General features: G+C 37.2%; 1 protein-coding gene across 1 annotated transcript in view; it reads right to left on the bottom strand.

The window, feature by feature from the left end:
• The window catches only part of chrm2a (cholinergic receptor, muscarinic 2a), a 126,936-nt gene extending 112,222 nt beyond the window's left edge, over positions 1-14,714 (bottom strand). Inside the window, exon 1 of the mRNA XM_024285644.2 lies at positions 13,381-14,714. The gene's annotated coding sequence lies outside the window, so the exon portion shown is untranslated. The remainder of the gene's footprint in view (positions 1-13,380) is intronic.
• Between the last annotated feature and the right edge of the window lie 7,125 nt (positions 14,715-21,839).

The following is a 21,839-nucleotide window of genomic DNA, read 5'->3' as shown; positions in this document are numbered from 1 at the left end:
TTAGAAACATGCCGCTGCTGAATTATTTAACAATGTGGCTCCTGTAGCAACTGATGCGTTGGTGTGGTGAGATGCAGCGGGGTTGCATTATAAAGCAGGCATATGAAATAGGGACACGCAGCCGAGGTTGTTCTCATCCGCCGACAGATGTCAGACACGGTTTGACACGTTTTAACTGGCTGAGCATTAATGGGGCGCACAAATGCAGCAGGTGATGCAAAGATTTGAACCCTCCAAAAAAAGACATAATAAAAAAAACATATTGGTTGACAGTCAAAAACACCCACCACATGCTATAGTTACTCACATTACATCGGCAGCACATGACTCACAGTATGGGCGCACAAGCTTTGGGTTTTTGTGCTGAAAAAACCGATGGGTGCGCACCTGCATGCATGCGCACCTGTGTTATGCTGATGAACAGCGCAGCCTCAAAGGCCAGCTTGAGTGCACCGCAATTAGTTACAGAAAATCACTGTTATAATGGACCCGCTTTTGCCAAATTAAGGGAGACACAGCGAACAAAGAGTCATCTAATGCACTATCATGGAAATGCAAAATACGTTTAGTATGTGCATATGTAACGTGTGGTGCTAATGTACTTTTCTTTCTGCAATTACATCAGAGTTTCCTCTGATTGTAGTGAACTGGAGTGAAACGTTGGACAATTGATTCGTGGTTTTGTAGGGCGGGTTGATGAAAACTGAAAGTGAGGGATCCCGGACAAGCCCCCAAGTATGGTACAAACCAGAGAATTCAAGAGCAACTTAAAGAAATCTGTGGAGAAAAAGAACAAAGCTAGCTTATACTGAAAGGTTGTGCCAGTCATGATTATCATTAACATGAGACGGTTTAAACACAGCTTTAAAAATATAACATAAAATCCACCCATCCATCTACTAAACCCGTTTTGTCTCTTTTGGGGTCAAAATGTAGCAGTCATGTTTTTTTATTTTCTATTTTGTTGTGAATTACATTTTTGCGATAAGTTTGTCCTCTGATTGTAATAAACTGGATTCACACTTTGCACATTAAATTCATGTTTTTTTTTGGGTGGGATGTCTGAAAACTTAGTTTAATAGGGTGAATATTGCTACTATGAAACTGAGGCATCCCGGATAAGCCCCCAATATATGGTGCAAACCAGTGGATTAAAAAAAAAATTAGTTATGGTGAACGCGCTTTTGCCAAATTATATCGAAAAACAGTGAACAAAAGAGATCTAATATAGGGGTCCCGAACTACGGCCCGCGGGCCGGATCTGGCCCTCCTCGACACCCTAAACTGTTTTGGCTATATTTGACTTTTTTCAGTTTTTAAATGAATTTGGCATTTAGCTAATATTTCAGCTGATTGCTAGCTGTTTTGGCTAATTTAGTTTTTTTCTGTTTTTCTAGGCTAATTTGGAATTTAGCTAATATTTTAACGTAATGATAGCTGTTTTGGCTAAATTAGACTTTTTTTTCCCAGTTTTTAGGCCTATTTGGCATTTAACTAATATTTCAGACACATGTTAGCTGTTTTAGGTAATTTAGGCTTCTTTCATTTTTTTTAGGCTAATTTAGAGTTGAGCTAATATTTTAGCTTCCTGCTAACTGTTTTGGTGAAATGATAATTTTTTCCAGTTATTTAAGCTAATTTGGCCTTTGGCTAATATTGCAGCTACATGCTAGCCTCTTCAGCTAATTTAGACTTCTTTCAGTTTTTTAGGCTAATTTGACATTTAGCTAATATTTCAGCTACATGCTAGCTGTTTTGGCGAAATGATATTTTTTCCAGTTTTTTTAGGCTGATTTGGAGTTAAGCTAATATTTTAGCTACATGCTAGCTGTTTTAGCTATTTTAGACTTGTTTCAGTTTTTTAGGCTAATTTGACATTTAGCTAATATTTCACCTACATGCTAGCTGTTTTAGCTAATTAAGGCTTTTTTTTAAGTTTTTAGGCTAATTTGGCATTTAGCTAATATTGTTGCTAAATGCTAGCTGTTTTGGCTAATTTACATTTTTTTCCAGTTTTTTAGGCTGATTTGGAGTTGAGCTAATATTTTAGCTACGTGCTAGCTGTTTTAGCTGATTTAGGCTTTTTTATTTTTTTAGGCTATTTTGAAGTTTAGTTAATGTTTCAGCAACATGCTAGCTGTTTTAGCTAATTTGGAATTTTTTGAGTTTTTTTTTACTAAATTTTCACTTCGCTATTAGTTTAGCTAACAATCAACTTCAGTGTTTTTAGCTCTCAGCTTTAGTGTTTTTAGCTATCAATTTAAACATCTTCGGCTATGAATCTATCACAGGTAATGCTATATATCTAGTTTTAAAAATGTTTTATCTGTCAAGATTACAAAAATGAATAATTTAAACTTTGGCTATGTGTGACTCTCTGGAAAACCATAAGTGTTTACATTTAAGTTGTGATTGTTACTCTTTTTCTGTTAGCCTACAAACCGACCTCAGCCCCCCATCAGAGAAGAAAACAGTTTTGTTGCCCTTACAAGAAAAAGTTTGGGAACCCCTGATCTAATGCACCATCATGGAAATGCAAAATACATTTAGTATGTGCTTATGTAAAAGGTGGCACAAGATATTTCTGCAATTATGTCAGCGCTTTCTCTGATTGTGGTAAACTGGATAGAAAACTTGCACATTAGATTCATGGTTTTATAGGGTGGGTTGTCTGAAAACTTACTTATATAGTGTGAATATCGCTTCTGTGAAAGTGGGGCATCCCGGACAAGCCCCCAAGTGTGCTACTAACCAGAGTATTCAAAACAATCTGTAGAGAAAAAACAAACAAACGAACGAACAAGTGAGTCCTGACAAGGCCCTCCTTGCCGTGACACAAAGGCGCTAACCACTTTGCCACCGTGCTGCCAGCACATAAATTCCTTTAAAACAAAGAACAGATGATGCAAAAGTATTTAATTTAAATATAGAAGTAGAAAGAAATATCCGTTATTGTCAGAAACTACTGTAATCTCATTTATTCTACTTTAGATAGTATCAGGATGAATATTAAGTTCTTGTTTAATTCCAATTTAAATAAACGATCAATTCCTTCTATATATCTTATCTCGCCTAAAATTAAGTGGCTAAAAAGGCTCTATATAGGCGGGGGGTACTTTCTGTTGCTCTTTTAGACATTTTAAAACATTTTCCTCATAATCTTCCCCAAACACTAAAATGGTTTCCACTCTTTTTCATGAATACAAACAGCCATGAAATGAGGTTGTACAAACTAAATTAAGAACCAAATGGAAATATGAAGGAGATATTTCAGATGTGTGAATTGTGTTTAAGTCGTGTGCATGGAAACTTTTAGTAATATTCTTCCCAAATGTCCTCCAAAAACGTACCTGCAATTCAAATTCAAATTTCCATTTTGGTTGCATAATGTCTGAAAGTATTGTTATGTCCTCAGAATGAGTTCATATTGTTGCTCTGTTCTTCACTGCTGGAAATGGTTTCATCCAGTTAGAAAAAAACGCAAAACTGATTTTTCCCCTAGTTTTATGAAAAGTGTCTTTTTCTTTTTAAAATTAGGTTCAAAGTGATTTTTTTCCACCTTTTGTTTGATATCCCTTTTTTAAATTGTTCTTTTTTACATTTGTAAATTATCAAATTAGAAATAAGCTTATTAAAATTAAATATTTTACATTGTGACACCTGAAATTGCCAATCAATTATAGATTTGATAATGCATATGATGTTAGATTATTAATATATTTACAATCACAAAAATTGTTATATAAAAAAATGGATTTTCAACATTTGTTGTTTGAGTTTTTAAAATGCTACATATTTAAACCTTTATTTAAATCTAAGGCGCCATCAATACGCAGTACAATGATTGTTTGACATTGACTTCAAAGTTAAACATAAATAAATAAAAAACTAATTAAACAAGAAAAATAGAGTTTTTGGTAATGAAAGTGTTTTAAAGTTTACAGAATACATCTTAAATAAATAAATTCGAACAATACAAAGAGTATTTTTGGTAATGGCTGGTGTTTTAAAGTTTTATAAAATCCACTATAATTAATTAATAAAACAAACAAACAAATAAATAAATAAAAAAAAATTAGAGAAAAACAAGAAAAATTGTATTTTTGGTTATGGTTTGTGTTTTTAAAGTAAAAAAATAAATAAATCTTATACCAAAATAATTAAATAAATTAGTGTAAAACATGAAAAATTTTATTTTTTGTCATGGTTTGTGTTTTTAAAATAAAAAAAAAAAATTGTATACCTAAATAATTAAATAAATTAGAGTAGAACATGAAAATTTGTCTGGTTGGTTATGGTTGCTGTCTTAAAAAAAAAAATTAAATATATAAATACACAAATAAGAGGAAAACAAGAAAAAAAGTCTTTGTTGTTGGGGATCTTAAGCTTAAAAAAATAACCATAAATAAATAAATAAATAAAGGAAAACAAGAAAAGGAGAATTTTTTTGTTATTGTTGGTGATCCTAATGTAAAAATAAATAATAAATAAATAAATGAGAAGATGGTTGGTGTTATAAAGTTTAAAAAAATTATCTTAAATAAAGAAATAATAGAGGATTTAGCATCGTGAGTTGATTTACGCTGCCATTAAAATTCCGTTTAATTGAGGTGGTGACGCTGAAACGTGTGAGTTGTTGTTAAATCCGGTTTGTGGGCTGGAAGAAGGGCAAGGTTGTCTTAATCAACTTTGGCGAGTCACTGACACGCTGCTCCCACCGTCCTCTCCGGAGACGCACAACAAAAGACAGAAGCCGGAGCGAAAGGAGAAACACAACACACTCCAATCAATGCAGAGACGATAGGGGACCCAGACAACTGTCACAACAACGTGATGTCCTCGCTAATTAACCGAATCAGCAAGCTCAAGACTACATCTTCATTATTTGTGTCATGGTCGCTTCCAGTGTTGTGGCATTCCGCCTGCACTCTGAAGTTTACCTCGTCGCGAGTGAAAGGAGCGTTCTGTGTGCATCAGCTGTTTTGAAATATGCTTCAAAGAAAGCCGTTCTGCTGAGCTTTTAATCTTTCTGTTTGACTTCATCATTAGTGAGGCGAATGCACAACTTCAGCAGTATCAAGCACTGCCGGACACGCCCAGAAATCCCAAAGACGTGTCCTTTTGGCTCCTGGTGAGAAATGACAAGTTTTCCCTCACTGTTTAATACATATGATTTATTCAAACATCAGTTCTGCCCCACATGACGAATGATCTTTGTCCTTCAGGTTCTCTTTAGTCGTCAAATTTGACCCATTGAGGAGGGATTATGTTGTGATTTTGCAGAATTTTCAGACCATGAGGCTTGAAAAGTAAACCTTCAATAGAAGTTCAAACAAACACAAAAAAAGTTTAAAATCTGAAAAGTTCCTTGAACATAATTCAGGGTTAATTTGATCCGATTAAACTAGAAACTGTCAAGAAATGAGGATTTATGGAGAACCTAAACACTAAAACACCAGGACAATAACGTTAAAATAAATACAATTAAAATGAATGAATAAACAAGTTAATTCAAGTCCATAAGTCCAGACCAAGTCCCTTTAATTTGGTCCGGGTTGAATTCTGAACCTTCCTTTTGGTCTGTATTCAGACTCCCTTTTAACTGGGCAAAGCTTGTAAACAAAACCATGTAATTAAAGATCTCTTCTGTCATTGGCCAGGAATTAGGAGGGCGTGGCAAATGAACGAAAGAAAGAATAACGGATGAATTTTGAACGTCTGTATCAACGTGATCTCAACAAACGTCAATGAGTTTCTGTGCCTCATTGTTGCACTTCTACTGTGTTTACATCCCATAATGCCCGGCTACGGTGGCCGTTTTGGTCCACTTTGAGTCTATTTAGATTGAGGGAACTCAGAGCGAACCAAAACTCAGTCCGATTGGAGACTAACCGAGACCACCAACAAAATACAGAACTTTTGTTAATTGATCCTTTGTGTTGTTTTGTGTTGTTTGGTACTTTCTGGTTTCTACACTGAAAAAAGTGAAACGTTGAATCATTTAACAAAAAGTCTGCAATTTGTTACATTCCAAATGATTAGTTTAAGTCAAATTAAAATTTGGAGTTAAACATTAAATTTGATAAAAACTAACATTTTTAAATATATTACATTTTGATAATTGATCCAATGTTTCTCTCTTTACAGTGTATTAAACTTTACTAATTAAGCATAAGCCCAGCATGGAACCTTGAGGAACCCCATAAGTAATTGAGTTGCTTTTGTTGACAGAAACAAGGTAGAAACGCAAAAATAGCTTGAAAAAATGAGATGTGCAAGGTTAATATTTTCCAATTTACCTTTTTATAAATTCATAGAAAAGTAAAAGTTTGTTAAATTTGATTTGAATCTAAAAGGGTGAAAAATGTTGGGATGTTTGAGTCTTTGTAGTTTTTTTTTTGTATGTACTTTGCGTCTCTTTTAAAATTAACAATTATTTTTATCATTTTAAGATGTCATATTTAAATTTAGTTTGTTCACAATGAGTTGGAAAGCTAATAAAAGGGTCAAACATTCTAAATTTTACGTTTTTTTGGACTATTTATACAGTTGTGCCACAAACACATCTTTTTTTTTCCATGCGTTCACTTTATGTGTAAAATAAAAGTGTAAAAGATTGAAGTATCTTATCTAAATGCCTGGGGTTAATTGCTCTCCATCCAGGATCTGCTTTTGAATTTTTCTACGTTTCCAAATGAGTTTATTAGCAATTCTTTACAAGTCTTTTATAGTGTCTTAATTGAGGGTAATTAACTGAAGTGATGGCATTAGTGGATTGGTGGACAAAGCATCAAAACAACCGCCAGGGCAGTAGCATAAATTAATACGTCATTAATGGTGACACTCAAGGAAAAAAAAAACCCTCCAATCTCTTTTTTGTGTGAAAGCTTTAGATGGGCGATGTGCATTTGCCTGAAACGCTTTTTGTTATTTAGATAAGTGGGGTAATTGCACTGAGCCTGAATGCTGTACCAGAGTGCAGATGAGCAATAAGGATGTGTTAGAACGGTGCAACCAGAAGGATTTGGCTCCGAGTGTCACACCTCGCTGAGCGTTTCACCAAGTCTGACAACATATTTGCCTTCGAAGAAAACAAGAATTTTCACCTGGAATCTTTCACAAGTTACACATTAAAAAAAAATAAAACTAAAACCTTCTTTTGGCTAAGTTTTTCCATCATAATATCTCTTTTTTAACTTTTGTTTCCTTTTAAAAATGTGAATTTATTAACTCAAATTTTGATTTACTACGTTTAAGTTACCATAATTGTTTATTTTTATTGTATTTTCAAGATTATCTAGGTTTTTATTTTTCCTTTTTGAAGTTTTTTTTTTTTTTTTGCCTTTAATATTTATATTTTTACTGATAAAACAGTTGTTGGGTTCTGTCCGGTCGTCTTAGTTTATATTTTCACAATTCCGCATTACTGTCTAGTTTGTGTTTTTTTGTTTACTCTTTTTTTGTAGTTTCAAAATAAATAAAGTAATTGATGTTTTTTTTTTTTTAATGTGAAAAAATGCATTTTGCACATCAAGTCCAGACTTTTCTCTCTTTTCTTCCACATTTCAGGATTTAAGGTACAGTTTTTTCTTCATCTTTATATTTCCTGTAAAGCTGGATTTTGTGTCATAAATGTTGAGGAGTAAGCAATAATTAAATATATATATGTGTAATCATTAATTAATAAACTAAATAAAACAGTATATTTATAAAAGTTAGCATAAATATATAATATTACTTAAAGAAATAGCAGATCATTAACAAAAATACCCCCAAAAACGTTTTTAACGTCATATTTCTTCTAAGTAAATGTTTGAGACATTTTTATTTTTTAAGTTTCACCACAGAGCTGTTTATTTATGATTCTGTGAAGTTTCAGTTGCACAATTCCCGTAGTTTAATCAATTAAATTAATAAATCGGTACAGAGATCAGACTTGACGTTAAAACATACTCTGAATTAAAAATAAATTAAATATTTATATCAGTTTTTACAGAATATCACGAAGCACAAAAGTTTTGTTTAAAAAGCTGTTTCAATTTAAGTCATTCAAAATCTTGTATGTACATGCATGAGCTATAGGTGTAGTTTACTGTTTTTTATTTTTAATAAATGATTAAATTAATAAGTTTGCCTTTTTAACATATATATAACATAAACAACAAGCCCATCGTGTTGATTAAAGTTTGAATAATTCTGGTTCAAATAACTGCGCATTACTACTAATTGGTTAAAATTTCGACTTTTTTAAATATATATATATAAAAATGAGACATTTACAATAAAATAAAAAATACAATTAAAAAAAAGACACAAAATACTATGTGCACACAAGATGTTCATTTAAGGGAACAAGAAACTATTTTGTGTGCACGAAACGCAATTTAAAGGAACAATTATTCATTTTAATAAGAGGTAATCTGGATTGGCAAACAGAAAAACTGTCTCTGCAAAAACGGGCTTAGCGATCCGACCCGACCACGCCAAGAAGGACACCTGATTAAAATATAAATAATAATAATAAGCATCAACTTGAAAGCCTCAAATATGTGAAGAAAAAAAACTTAGTATAAACTGAATTGTGATTTGGGTTTCTCCTTTGTTACAAACCAACAAAAAGAAACTTTTTGATTTAGAATTCAAAGAAGTCACACTGTCAATTGGAAAAATGGATGACAAGACAAAGTGGGGATAAAACCAGACAGCAATCCTGAGCTCTCATTGTTTTGTCACAGAGCAAACAATAATAAACTCAACAACTTTCAATGTCTTGACCTCCAAAACTGACTATTTCCACAACAAGAGGTCTGTATTCACTAAAAGTAGATGTTGAATTAAACTTGCATCTTAGTGATCCATTCTCATGAACTTTCCTTCACTTTTGAGAACCAGGAAATGTATTTATTAGGTGTGTGTATCAGCGAGAGTTTGACAAACACAAAACATATCGCGATACATGTGTCACGATACATATCGCGATACATGTGTCATAATACATGTGTCACGATACATGTGCCACGATACATATCACGATACATGTGTCACGATACGTATGTCACGATACATGTGTCACGATACAATTCAATTCAATTTTCAATTCAATTTTATTTATATAGCCCAAAATCACAAAGAGATTTGCCTCATTGGGCTTCAAAATATAAACAATTGTTAAAACTAAACAGACTAAATAAACAGGTCATCCCTGTCCTTAGACCCTCCCTCCCGGTAAGGAAAAACTCCTAAAAAAACCTGAGTCAGGAAAAAAAGAAGAAACCTTAGGGATTCCCACATGAAGGAGAGATCCTATCCCAGGACGGACAGGCGATACCAGAACAGTTAAAGAAAGATTAGCTTCTACAACTACGAATCTAAGAGTTCATTCAGATAAAGCTGAGGGAGGAGTGATGATGAAGTCCATAGTCAAGATGAAGCAGATACATACATACATACCACGATACATATGTCACAATACATAACACGATACATATGTCACAATACATATGTCACGATACATATCATGATACATGTGTCATGATACATGTGTCCCGATACATGTGTTACGATACATATCACGATACATGTGCCACGATACATATCACAATACATGTGTTACGATACATGTGCCGCGATACATATCACAATACATGTGTCACGATACATATCACGATACATGTGCCACGATACATATCACAATACATGTGTCACGATATAAATCACGATACATGTGTCACGATACATATCGCGAAACATGTGTCACGATACATATCGCGATACATATCGTGATACATGTGTCATGATACATGTGTCACGATACATATCACGATACATGTGTCGCAATACATATCACGATACATGTGCCACCATACATATCACGATACATGTGTCACGATACATATCGCGATACATGTGTCACGATACATATCACGATATATACAAAAATTGAACCAGAACCTTTTTTCACATTTTTTTTAGAGTATAGCTTGGAAAAAACGTATTACACCTTTCATGTTAATGAAATGGTAACAAAATATTATTATTTACTATTTATTAAATGTTTGTTCTTGAAGATAGCAGTCAATATAGTCTGCTTTTCACAACAAAATATTTTTAAATATAAGAAAAAAAACATAAGGAGTTTGCCTTAACCAATAAAAGTATGATCAAAGAAATAAAGTACTGTAAAGTCCTGCAGTTGGGTGTTTGAACTATTTTTGCTCATAAATAAATAAATATTGTCTTGTCAACATTTTAAATTGATAAAAGTATCACTAAATGAAATTTTGCGATAAATCACCAAATCGATTTTTCCCTCTAGTATTTATTATCTAACTTCTGGTCTTTTGGATCATTAAATTCAAGGTTTGTGTTAAAAGTTAAAGATAAATGTGGCAAAAAGCTCAGCAAGCTTGGACTAACTTCCTGCAAGACAAATGACTCATTATGTATCGCCGCCATTGTTTCACTGCAAACAAACTTGACGCTCAAAGAGCACGCCGCTCTGATAGGCTGACTTTCAGCTTGAAAGGCAGCGTCTCATGAAGAATTGTGGTCAATCATCCCAAAACCTGGAGCCCCTCCAAACGTCACCCGAGTATCACTAAATAAAAGACACAGGCGGCGCGCTTGTCTTGGCTGCGCAGGCTGCGTTTGGCGTCTCAAGCACGCCTGTTGTGTTAAAGATACTCAAGTTCTTTTTAATGGAGCTTGAAAGGGCACCTCCCTTTGTCCGAGCCCAGATTGTTGGAGCCTCTAAATACCTACAAGAGAAGCTGCATGCAGCAGTGACTCCCCGAGACGCTCACTTTGAGGGGGGAGACAGGCAATTTGGACTCTTGCTTTGTGAAACGGAGGCTCAAATACTCCGATTAGAGGTTTTAAATCTTTCAGATTCCTCTGGAAGCTACGCCAGGAAAAAAAAAAAATTCCTTTCCCTTAGTTTGGAAAGATAAAACCTGTTTTGAGGATTGCTCCTCTCCTATCTAGGTTGTATTTTACTTTTCAATCAACTGGAAGTTAAAACACCACCCTCTGTTATGATGAAATCAGTTATTCCAAAAATACAAATAATAACTAAATGACATCTGAAGAATGATCAGAACTGACTGACATAACAGTAATGAGGAAAAATAACCCTGAAAATTGTGTTTTTGGTGTTTTCAACGTGTTCTTGTGGTATTGTGGGGCTAATCAATCCAGTTCTCTCTATGTACTCTATGTCTATGTTTGTGATGAACCACAACGTCCCTGCTTTCAGCTCTCAGTTATGGGGAGGGGAAAAGGGGGCGGGGTTGTTCAATGCCTACAAATCCTGCCCAGGGGTGGGCTTACCATTAAGCATAGGCGATTGCCTGGAGCCCCAAACTCTTCAAGGGGCCCCAAGTTGAACACGTACAAAAAAAAAGTCTAAAATAATTTTCACTTCCATTAGTATTTAAGTGTCATGAAAAACCCCAAAACACTGACATGTCCTCCCCGTCCCAGTGTAGCAATGGACTATTCCATCAACAGTGAGTTAGCCATATATAATACATTTCTGTAATTTTTAAATGTGATTTTAATGTTTTAATTCAGATGAAAACATTTAAATTCTTGACGTTATTAATGTCCAAATGTGGATAAGTAGAAGTTATTCAATAGACTTTTTTTTTTTTAAGAAATGATAAATACAACCACCCCCAAACTACTAAGTCTACCACTGGTCCTGCCCACAATTCAGAGGCAAATTTCTAAAGATCTTCTAGAAAACAAGACAAAGTTTTTGATTTTGGCATGAAAACATATAATCATAATTAAAAGACGACAAGATGTGCACAGAGCTGGAGCTCCATTAGAATTAAAAAAATATATAAATAACATTTTAAAAAATATCTAGTCATACAAAAACTATTCACCCTCTTTTTAATTTCTAGGCTATTTTTCTGCTTTTATTAAGGTAGAATTGTTCAAACAAATCCTATGCAATGACAGCAAAACATGAAAACATGTTTTGGGAAGGTAGTTAAACCTGCCTGGGCTGATGGGGAAGATTTTTTCCTCACTAATCTTGAAAACTGGGTCAAGAAAACCACGTGCAACCATAACTGAGGAGGAAATTTCTTTTTTTTTTTTTTACAGAATTATTTAATTCTATGGAGCCCAGCCAATAAAGGCAGTGGGTTTAAATGGAAAAGCTGGTGGAAGTCTGTGCACATAAATCACTAAACTGTGCTCTCAGTTTTAGAATTTGTGTTTACAGAATATATCATTTTTTTTAAATAAGGAACATATAACAGTAGATGCTTCTACTGTTCTTCCAAACATGTTAAATATTAGGCTCAATCCTGTAAGTATTACCACAAAAAATCCTCTTTATGTTGGTAATAAATACGTATTTTAGGATTTTACAGGGATGCTGGAGAAAAAGAGACGTAAACAAAATGTGTTTAATAAGTATTTGAACACTCTATGGTTTTGGAAGTTCTCCGCCAAAGAAGATCTTCTTTCTCCAAGCTGCTTGGTTATTACCCCATAGCCCTTTCCAGCTTTATGGAGGTCTATTATCTTGTCACTGGTGTCTTTTGACAGCTCCTTGGTCTTTGGCCATGTTAGTAGTTGGAGTCTCACTGATTGTATGGGATGAACAGGTGTCTTTACACAGCTAATGACCTCAAACAGATTTAAATTTAGGACAATAAGTTTAGGAGGACTAGTTAAAGGCGGACTAACAGGTCTTTGAAGGTCAGAATTCTAGCCGAGTCAGGTGGTTAAATACATATTTGCATACACATGAATTTAAAAAAAAAACATACAAAGGGATTTACAAGATCGTAGATATATAAGTGGGAAAAGTTGCTTAAATATATGTATTATATTGGTTTTAAAATAACTGATTTTGGGGGAGTTCTGGGATCATTTCTGTGTATCATGGATGTAAAATTTGAGCAATAATTATATAAAACAAGTCAAATGTAATAAAACATGACAGTTTTTATGATTTTTTTCCAACTTTAGTTCTCCACTTTTGATACTTCTCAGTCAAAACAAGTTGAAAACAAATAACATGTATGGTCTGAGTGTGATCCGAGCACGAGTCCTCACGCTCTCCACTTCAAATCCGAGCAGCAATCGGCTTCATCAGCAAAGGTAGCGAAATGAAGAGGAGAGTGAAGGAGGCTGGAGGAGGATGAGATGGTGGTCTATTTAGCAGTGCAAATTATAAAGGACTGCGGAATAAACTGGTGCCAGATCAAAGATTCTCAGCCGAGCGAGGATCCCTTTGTCTCTAAATAATACCAAATTGAAATTGATTATACCAACTGGAGCAAAGCAGTGCAAAAGGAAATTGGAAATTATTGCTGCTGAATAGAGGAGACACTTTGTGGAAAGGAGGCGTGCACTCACCGGTTTTAGACTCTGGTTCTGGAGATCCTGCCTCTGTTTAAGGTCCTCACAGGAAGAAAAGATCCCATTTGTGCTAAATCCTAATTTTAGGGATGAGTCTGACTGGTGTTTTTTTTATTAACAAATCAGATTTAGTGCAGATGTTTAATTTCTTACAGGATTTATAAAGCAAAAATCAAAATGTGTGCAGGAATTAACTAAATAGAAATGAATTGTTTTATCCTACATCAATAGCTTTTTATTCTTTTTTTATATATATTGTTTTGGGTTTTTTTTCTCCTCCTTTGCCTTCTTGTCATGATCACACATGGTTGGAGTTTGCATTCAGCACAGCTGCTTCCTGTTTGTTAAATAACCTCCCTTTAAAAAGTTTGAGCCACTCCTACTTCCTTGGTTTTGGTTCATTCAGTTAGAAGTTTCAGTTCTCTCATGTTGGGTTTTTTAATTTTATGATTTTAATCATTTACAAAAATAAAGTTAATGTTTTGTTCTTTTTCCCTGACGATCCCAACATAAACCCTTAATCTGTTTGTTTTATGACTGAATTTCTTATTTTAGCTGGATCTTTGGTTTAGATGAGTCCCAATAATAGAGAGAGAACACTGTTCACCACAAACGTGCTTTGGCTTATTTTTAGCTGGCTTCCATACCAACATTCAGAAATGTATTTTTGATTTAATTGCCCAAAAATTAAACTGAGATTATGGGTCAAAAACTTTAGTTTGGACTTTAATTTAGTTAATTCTCAACTTAAAACATTATTATTGTAAAATATTAACTTTTTACTCATAATTTTACCAGTTTATTCTCATAAAATATTGACTTTTATTATCATTTTGATCCAATTTTACAACTTTTTTTTCCTTAAATTTACAACTTTTCTTTCATAATGTTACAACTTTATTCCTGTAATATAATGACTTTTTCTAACTATTTTATTCATTTATACTTGCAAATGTACTTATTTTTTTTTTCATGGTGGTACAAATATTCAATAGTAGTATTTTGTCAACATGTTCTTTTAGTTACATTTACTCTGTACTGTATTAAAGAGCGTATCAGAAAAGGACTTAACGTGATCAGAAGTGGGCTTTCAGGGTCTATATGGCCTTTTCTGTTGGCTTAAATGTATTAAAATCTTTTTTTTAACGAACATTTAAAAATATGTACTTTTTTTTTAAAAGTGGTGTATTTGTTCTTATTGTCGTACTTGGTTCAGCTCTTCATTGTGTCTTAAGTTATTGGTAGAGTTTTTAACCAATCGTATTTCAGCTTTTGTTGTCTGGTTCTATGAAATCCGCCTATGGTCAGCAGAATTAATCAAGCAGGCTGTAAGTAGAGGCGGATATGAAATTTTTCTTATTTTCATCAAGACAAACATGACAACCCAGACAAGGAATTGAGGCTAAATGGTGTCTCGTTATAAAGATATTAAAGTTCTTGACCAAAACTCTTGACATAATTGGTTAACAGTGTTGCAGATTACACAGTAAATGTTAAATGCAACTATGACCTCCACAGCACAACTGATTAATGCAGCACAACTGATAAAGAACTAGCAAGACTCATATTAATATCTAGCATTATTAGGCTTGGTAACTATCATTTTTACATACAATACAATCTTCATTATTGTTGGCTTCTCTGTACAATACATGAGCATCTGCTTTTCATTACTTTGTGCAAATTCATATGAAAGTGTTCTGTAGATAACGATTAATTTAATTTCCTGCTGAGACGACGGTTTCCTTGCTACAATAAACAATTGGGCGAGAAAAACAAACTTGAAATTCAGCAAGGGTGTTGTGGAGCTCAGCACTTGACATTCCTCCACTTATTTGTGTTTTACAACTTTATTTTGTTGAAAAGTTAGACTTTTATAAATGTTAATAGAATATTATTTCCTAGATTTTTGATTGAAATACAGTTTGTAATGGAGCATCATCGTCTATGAACAGAAAGTTGGGTTTTTTTTCGGTGGAATTGGGCGATGATGATGGGTTCTACGATCTCACTTACAGTCACTGGGCTTTCTACAATAACTAAACTGGTTTTTCCACTGACTGGTGATGCCTGCCAAGACTGTTGCACCACCTCCACCAAAGCCAGTCCTAGGGGCTATGTTAACTTTGGTATATCACTCACCTGGCCTTCTCCAGCAATCCTGATGATAATCATTTGTGTACAAGGACCTGGCATTCACCAATGAACAGGTATTATCCAGGTCACATGGTCGAGTACCCACTACATGTGGTTTTGTGTAGTGAACACATCTGTGACAGTTGTCTGGGATTCAAGTCATAACTAGTGTCTTCATGATTTGTCTGGAAACCCTTGCAGCTCTGCATGGTGTTGGCAAAAGCATGTCTGAGTACGTCGGTCCTTAGGTACTGGTCATGGTTATAGTCCATCACTGGTGGGGTTTCACTCCTAGGTCTGTCTGAAACTCCGCCAGTAGTTCTGTATCTTGATGAAAGTCTGCTGGTGACTTGTGCTGAGACACACAAAGTTTATCTGCAACATCTGGCTACCAACCTGGAGGGATGTGATCAAGGATAAGACCAGGAACCCGGCTGTCCGTTAAGCAACGTTGTGTGTTCCTGGCCATTTGAATGATGAACTTGGAATGACTTACTGGCAAAATCAACTTTATACTGAAAGAAAGTTGAAATTGTTTTGGTTTTGGCCCCCATTAAGTAAGACCTAATGAGACAATTATGTGAAAAACACAAAATAAGGTGTCTATCACCCCTACACATAAACTCCCATCCATCCATCTTGTTCCGCTCAGCCCAGATCAGGTCATGGGGGCAGCAGTCTCAGCAAAGATGTCCAGATTTCCCTCTCCCTGGGAACTTCCTCCAGCTCCTCTGGTGGATCCCCAAGGTGTTCCCAGGCCAGCCAAGACACATAGTCTCTCCAGCGTGCCTTGGGACTAGTGAATCACGCCTATCCAGGGAGGCATCCAGACCAGATACCAGAGATCCCTTAACTGGTTCCTCTCAAGATGGATGAACGCCGGCTCTACTCCGAGCTCTCTCCAGGTGACTGAGCTTCTATCTCTAAGGGAGCATCCTGCTATCCTCTGGAGGAAGCTCATTTCAGCCGTTTGTAGTCGGGATCTTGTTCTTTTAGTCACGACCCAGAGCTCATGATCAAATACATGTACAATAACCTTCATACCCTGAAAATCTATAAAGTGAAAAAAAAAATTACCTGTTTAGGACACCTTAACATCCATTACTTATTGTGAGTAGTGCATCTTGTTCATTTTCAAAACCAACAAGATGTTAAACAGCATTATAAAATAATAAACATCCTCTCAAGAAGTAAGCAAGATTCAGAATTTAGGAATTGCACAAATATGCTTTATTTTTAAATGTATCCCAGCAAGGAATGTTATTTGTTAAACCAGTTATTTGTTATTCTTAAGTGTGAAAATAAAATGTTGCACCCGTCACTGCCGTCTCTGCGAGGTGGGTGCAGTGTAGGAGTCCGTCAAAACCCTTTTCGCAACTAGAAGGAAGCTCCTGAGAAAGAGAGAGTAGACACAGCCGGGCGAAATGCTGGCTGGCAACCGGCCAGCACACTGATTGTGGTTCAGGGGGAAAAGAAAAAGAAAATCTTGCATATTTGGCAGACAGGATGGATGTAGCGGTTGGAAAGCTCTGTCACTATCCGGGAACTGCTAAAAGCGCCGGCGCTCCAAGGAGGTAATGATGCAAACATGTTAATTCTCCTGCAAACGCGAGGATTCGACGAAATATCAAAAATGCTTTATCCTCTTCCCGGTTGGAGGGAGGTTTAGTTTCGAGGCCAAATTGATGGTTGCATTGCCACACATGTTGCTACTCGTTCATTCTCAACTCGATAAACTTCTCTAAGTACTTCAGTTTGACAAAAACTCAAAAAGCAGTCCCACTTTTGCTGTGCTGAAAATCATATCTGAGTTGAGGGTGGTGGAATCCAACAGCACTTGCTGAGAACTTTAGTCCCCAGGCAGTCTTCATCCCTGAAAAACTTTGACAATCATCATCAATCTCTCAGAAGGTTAAATAACGACACAGTAAAAAACGCTGGAAACTGTGATTTTTGCTGCTGAGTCATGCGGCTTTGCTGGAACTTATCAGAAACAAACAGTGGATGTGGTGCGATAGCACTCTGGCGTTCCACATCAATAATAAAAACAATGCAGATGGAAAGTCTACCTGCTACTTTTACAAAACTCTGGAGGGAGTACATGAACCTAATACAACAGAGATGTCATACAGCCAAACTGCTAATGCATAAAATATGCTAAGGAGACAGGAGTAATTAATTTTTACTAGACCTTGCAGGCAGGCGTCATTGCGATTGTTGCACAACAGATTTTGCCCGTGGATATTTTCAGGCAGGTCATGTCCTCTGGTGTACCACATGAACCAAATGTCTGTATTTTACCCGTAGGATTTCATTTATGCATCTGTAGCCATTATCAGGCCTAAATAGTGTAGTTTTGCTTTGGTGATGTGGCTCAATGTACGTTCCTGGGAAGTCTTTGGCTGTAGATGAATAGAAGGAATCAGAACTTTAGGAAGATGAATTCACCAAAGTAGGATGATTTATATTTATATTATTGTGTCAAGTGGTGCAATTGTATTCAGTTCAACTTGTGTATCCTATTGATGTATTTTTCTTGTCGTAATAGCTCTGAAATTTGCTGACCCAGGACCAGAGTCACAAATTTCATTTCAGTCTGTGGTAAATTGAATACTTGAGTTCCAAAACCTCCAAAAAGTATTACACCTCATCAATGTGGAATGGCGGGTTTTAAAGTTACTGGGTAAGAGGATCCCATTATTTGTGACACACCTGGGTTGTTCTACCCATTTGACACATCTCTAGGGGAGTGGTGAGCTGCAGACACAGCTGCACTCAGGAACCATTTGGTAGTTCAACCCTCGAATGCAACCCCTTTTTAAGCAGGGAATCGTTGCAACTGTCTTTAGGAATCGTTGGTATGATGTAACAATGTATGTTTCTTTGATCCTCCGCTGTCGGCCCGGCGCTGGCTTCTTCTGCCACGCTCCACTACTGCCTGCCCGGTGCTGGTTTATCTGGCTGTACTCGCTTTGGGTCTGGCGCTGGAATCTCCCATCACACTCACGTCGCGGCCGGCTCTGGCTTCTCCTGCTGCGCTCCTCTGCTGTCGGCCCGGCACTGGCTTCTCCCACCACACTCTCTTTGGGCCTGGTGCTGGCTTCTTCCACCATACTCTCTTTGGGCCTGGTGCCGGCTTCTTCCGCTATACTCACTTCGCGCCCGGCGCTGGCTTCTCCTGCTTCGCTCCTCTGCTGACGGCCCGGAACTGGCTTCTTCCACCACACTCTCTTTGGGCCTGGTGCTAGCTTCTCCTGCTTTGCTCCTCTGCTGACGGCCCGGCGCTGGCCTCTCCTGCTGCGCTCCTCTGCTGACGGCCCGGCGCTGGCCTCTCCTGCTGCGCTCCTCTGCTGCCGGCCCGGCACTGGCTTCTTCCACCACACTTTCTTTGGGCCTGGTGCTGGCTTCTCCTGCTTTGCTCCTCTGCTGACGGCCCGGCGCTGGCTTCTCCTGCTGCGCTTCTCTGCTGTCGGCCCGGCGCTGGCTTCTTCTGCCACGCTCCACCACTGCCTGCCCGGTGCTGGCTTATCCGGCTGTACTTGCTTTGGACCTGGTGCTGGCTTCTCCCGCTGCAATCGCTTTGGGTCTGGCGCTGGAATCTCCCATCACACTCACGTCGCGGCCGGCTCTGGCTTCTCCTGCTGCGCTCCTCTGCTGTCGGCCCGGCACTGACTTCTCCCACAACACTCTCTTTGGGCCTGGTGCTGGCTTCTTCCACCACACTCTCTTTGGGCCTGGTGCCGGCTTCTTCCGCTACACTCACTTCGCGCCCGGCGCTGGCTTCTCCTGCTTCGCTCCTCTGCTGACGGCCCAGCACTGGCTTCTCCCGCCCTGCTTGCTTCAGGCCCTTTTCCCTGTTTCGTCTGTTGTCGTCCCGTTGTTCCTTAAAAAAAGTCTCCCATCAGGCACACCCCAGCTGCACACCTGTGTCCAATCCACCAGCAAGGAGGTGGCCTGTTCAAGGCTCACCTCCTGTCCACTTTTGTCTCAAAACACAAGTAAGACATAAAGGAAACTAAAAGCACACAGTTAAACCCGTTGCAATGACAAAACCATGGACTTGAACAAGTCTCAGGGTGAACACTCTACCACTTGGTCACTGAGTTGACAGAGATGTGCTGTGTCACTAAATCATTTGGTAACATAGTAACTGCTATCGTCAGCTAACACACCTTCAGATGGCACTGCAGCCTGTTTGCACCAATCCGTCCAATTTTTGAAATCTGTTCAACCCCTCTTGTGTTCACAATGTCGCTGGAGCCTATCCCAGCAACGTCTTGGGCACATTCAGGGTACACCCTGGACAGGTTGTCAATCTATGGCGAGTCCAAATAATCGCACAAACACACACTCACAACCACACCTAGGGACATTTTCCACCCATCCATTCATCTTCAGAACGTACTGAATCCCTTTTCAGGGCCACAGGGTTACTGGAGCCTATCCTGAATACTGTTGGGCAAAGGTGGGGTACCCTCTGAGCAAGTACACCAGTCTGTCGTGGGGCCACACATACCTAGGGGCAGTTTAGTCACCACTTAACCTAAGAACCATGTTTTTGGACTGTAGGAGGAAACCAGTGTCCAGAGCAAATGTACCAGGAGAACATGCAAAGCTCCTGACCAGGATTTGAACGAGGGGCTTCTTCCTGTGAGGTGAAAGTGCTAACCACTACACCACGGTACAGCCCAGCCTAAATTTATCCACTGGTAGTTTACTACTCGGAATAGAACTCCCTGAGAAATGTAGCCGATTGAAGGTACAGTTTGTTTCTGTCCTTTAATTATCCAGTTTAGTGACTTTTAATCTTTTCTGTATTAAATAAACCAAAAGTTAATGCAAAAACTTACACTTTTGCAAACATCAAGAACCAAATATTTTACTGCTTTACGAAACTTAGCTTTTCCTCCGCACCTTAACTCTAAAACTATAAAATATTTAGTTAGTTTTCCATCTACAAGGAATGTAAATCTGAAATGTGCAGGTCTCTCTAACCTGTGTTGTCTGACGTGCTGTCAGGTAAACGGCACAGTTTAACCTTATCTAGCTTCTTTAGAGCACTTAATGCTTCTCCCACGCCCACACTTATGAACAAAATGTTCTTTTTACACAACTCTCGTGGGCTTTTGCTTCTCCAACCATCCACTGAGCACTCAAAGAGCGAATGTTGAGATGCTGGAAAACACAGTAAATCCTCTAATTGGAGAAGAACCGTCTACACACTGAAGTGAACAAAACTACAAATCATCAGTTGGATCTTGTTTTTGGACTCAATTGGTGGAACAAATGTACTATTAATGCTTTGGAACAAACTTTCTTTTCTTTATTGCAATGAGTTTTCTTACTGAGAACAAAAGCTTTGCTGACATAAGATGTTTTATTCTAAGCTTAATGGTGAAAACACAAACAGATTGAAGCCTAGAAAAGAAAAACACAACTCATGGAAATTAAACAAGAAATGGAAGTTGCAGAAGCTCCCTCAACAATTGGCACAGAAATACCAATAAGGACGCAGCAAGAGAATAAAATGTATAAACATTCCAGCTCATAATTTAGCAGGCAGACGGCAAACTTACCTTTTAAATGTGCCAAAATTCTTTAGTCTTTGAGCTCATCAACACCATCTCACTTTAACTGTGCTTATACCTCACAACTGCTTAGATCGCTATGGTCTGTATATTGAAGCTAAAGGTTGGATAAATATCTGTTAATCTTCTTCTGACCGATACCATACTCAAACCCGATCAGTTAGCACCTTAAATCCAGTTGGTTTTCTGAAGTTGTTCTCCCCATGAAATGGATCATTTTTTTCTCGTTTTGTTGTCTAATAAATTGGGACTTTAATGAGTCTCTATTTAGAAACTGATATCATATCATTCTCTGTCAAACTGTCTTCATGAGAACTAATGTTTATTTCCTTCCTTCTTTCATGGGCTAAATCTATGATTGGCGCCAATGGTGCATAGATATTTCAATGAAGAGCAATCTTGGGAAAGTGAGTAAAGAATTGCAGGAAATGAGTCCAAAAGTTTTTGGTAGTTAGGCTCTAGGCCAATCTATGCTTACGATAAGCTCAGACCATAAATGGATAAATCAAAGAGCCTTTTATGCAAAACCAGAACTATGCCAAACGATTGCTACAGGTGGAGAATTGGGTAAAGGAGAGTCGGAAAACCATTTAAAATCCAGGGAGAAAACATCAATTTAAAGGTTAACAATGTGATTGTGATTTGCTGAGAGGAAAAGGCGGGATATCCAGTAAATGGTTCAAAGTGAAGACCCAATTGATGATAGCAAGCAGGACGACGTCAATGTGCATT

This window comes from Oryzias melastigma, linkage group LG23 (genome assembly GCF_002922805.2).
Source record: "Oryzias melastigma strain HK-1 linkage group LG23, ASM292280v2, whole genome shotgun sequence".
In the NCBI taxonomy this organism is placed as follows: Eukaryota; Metazoa; Chordata; class Actinopteri; order Beloniformes; family Adrianichthyidae; genus Oryzias; species Oryzias melastigma.
This window is presented reverse-complemented; position numbering and strand designations above follow the sequence as displayed.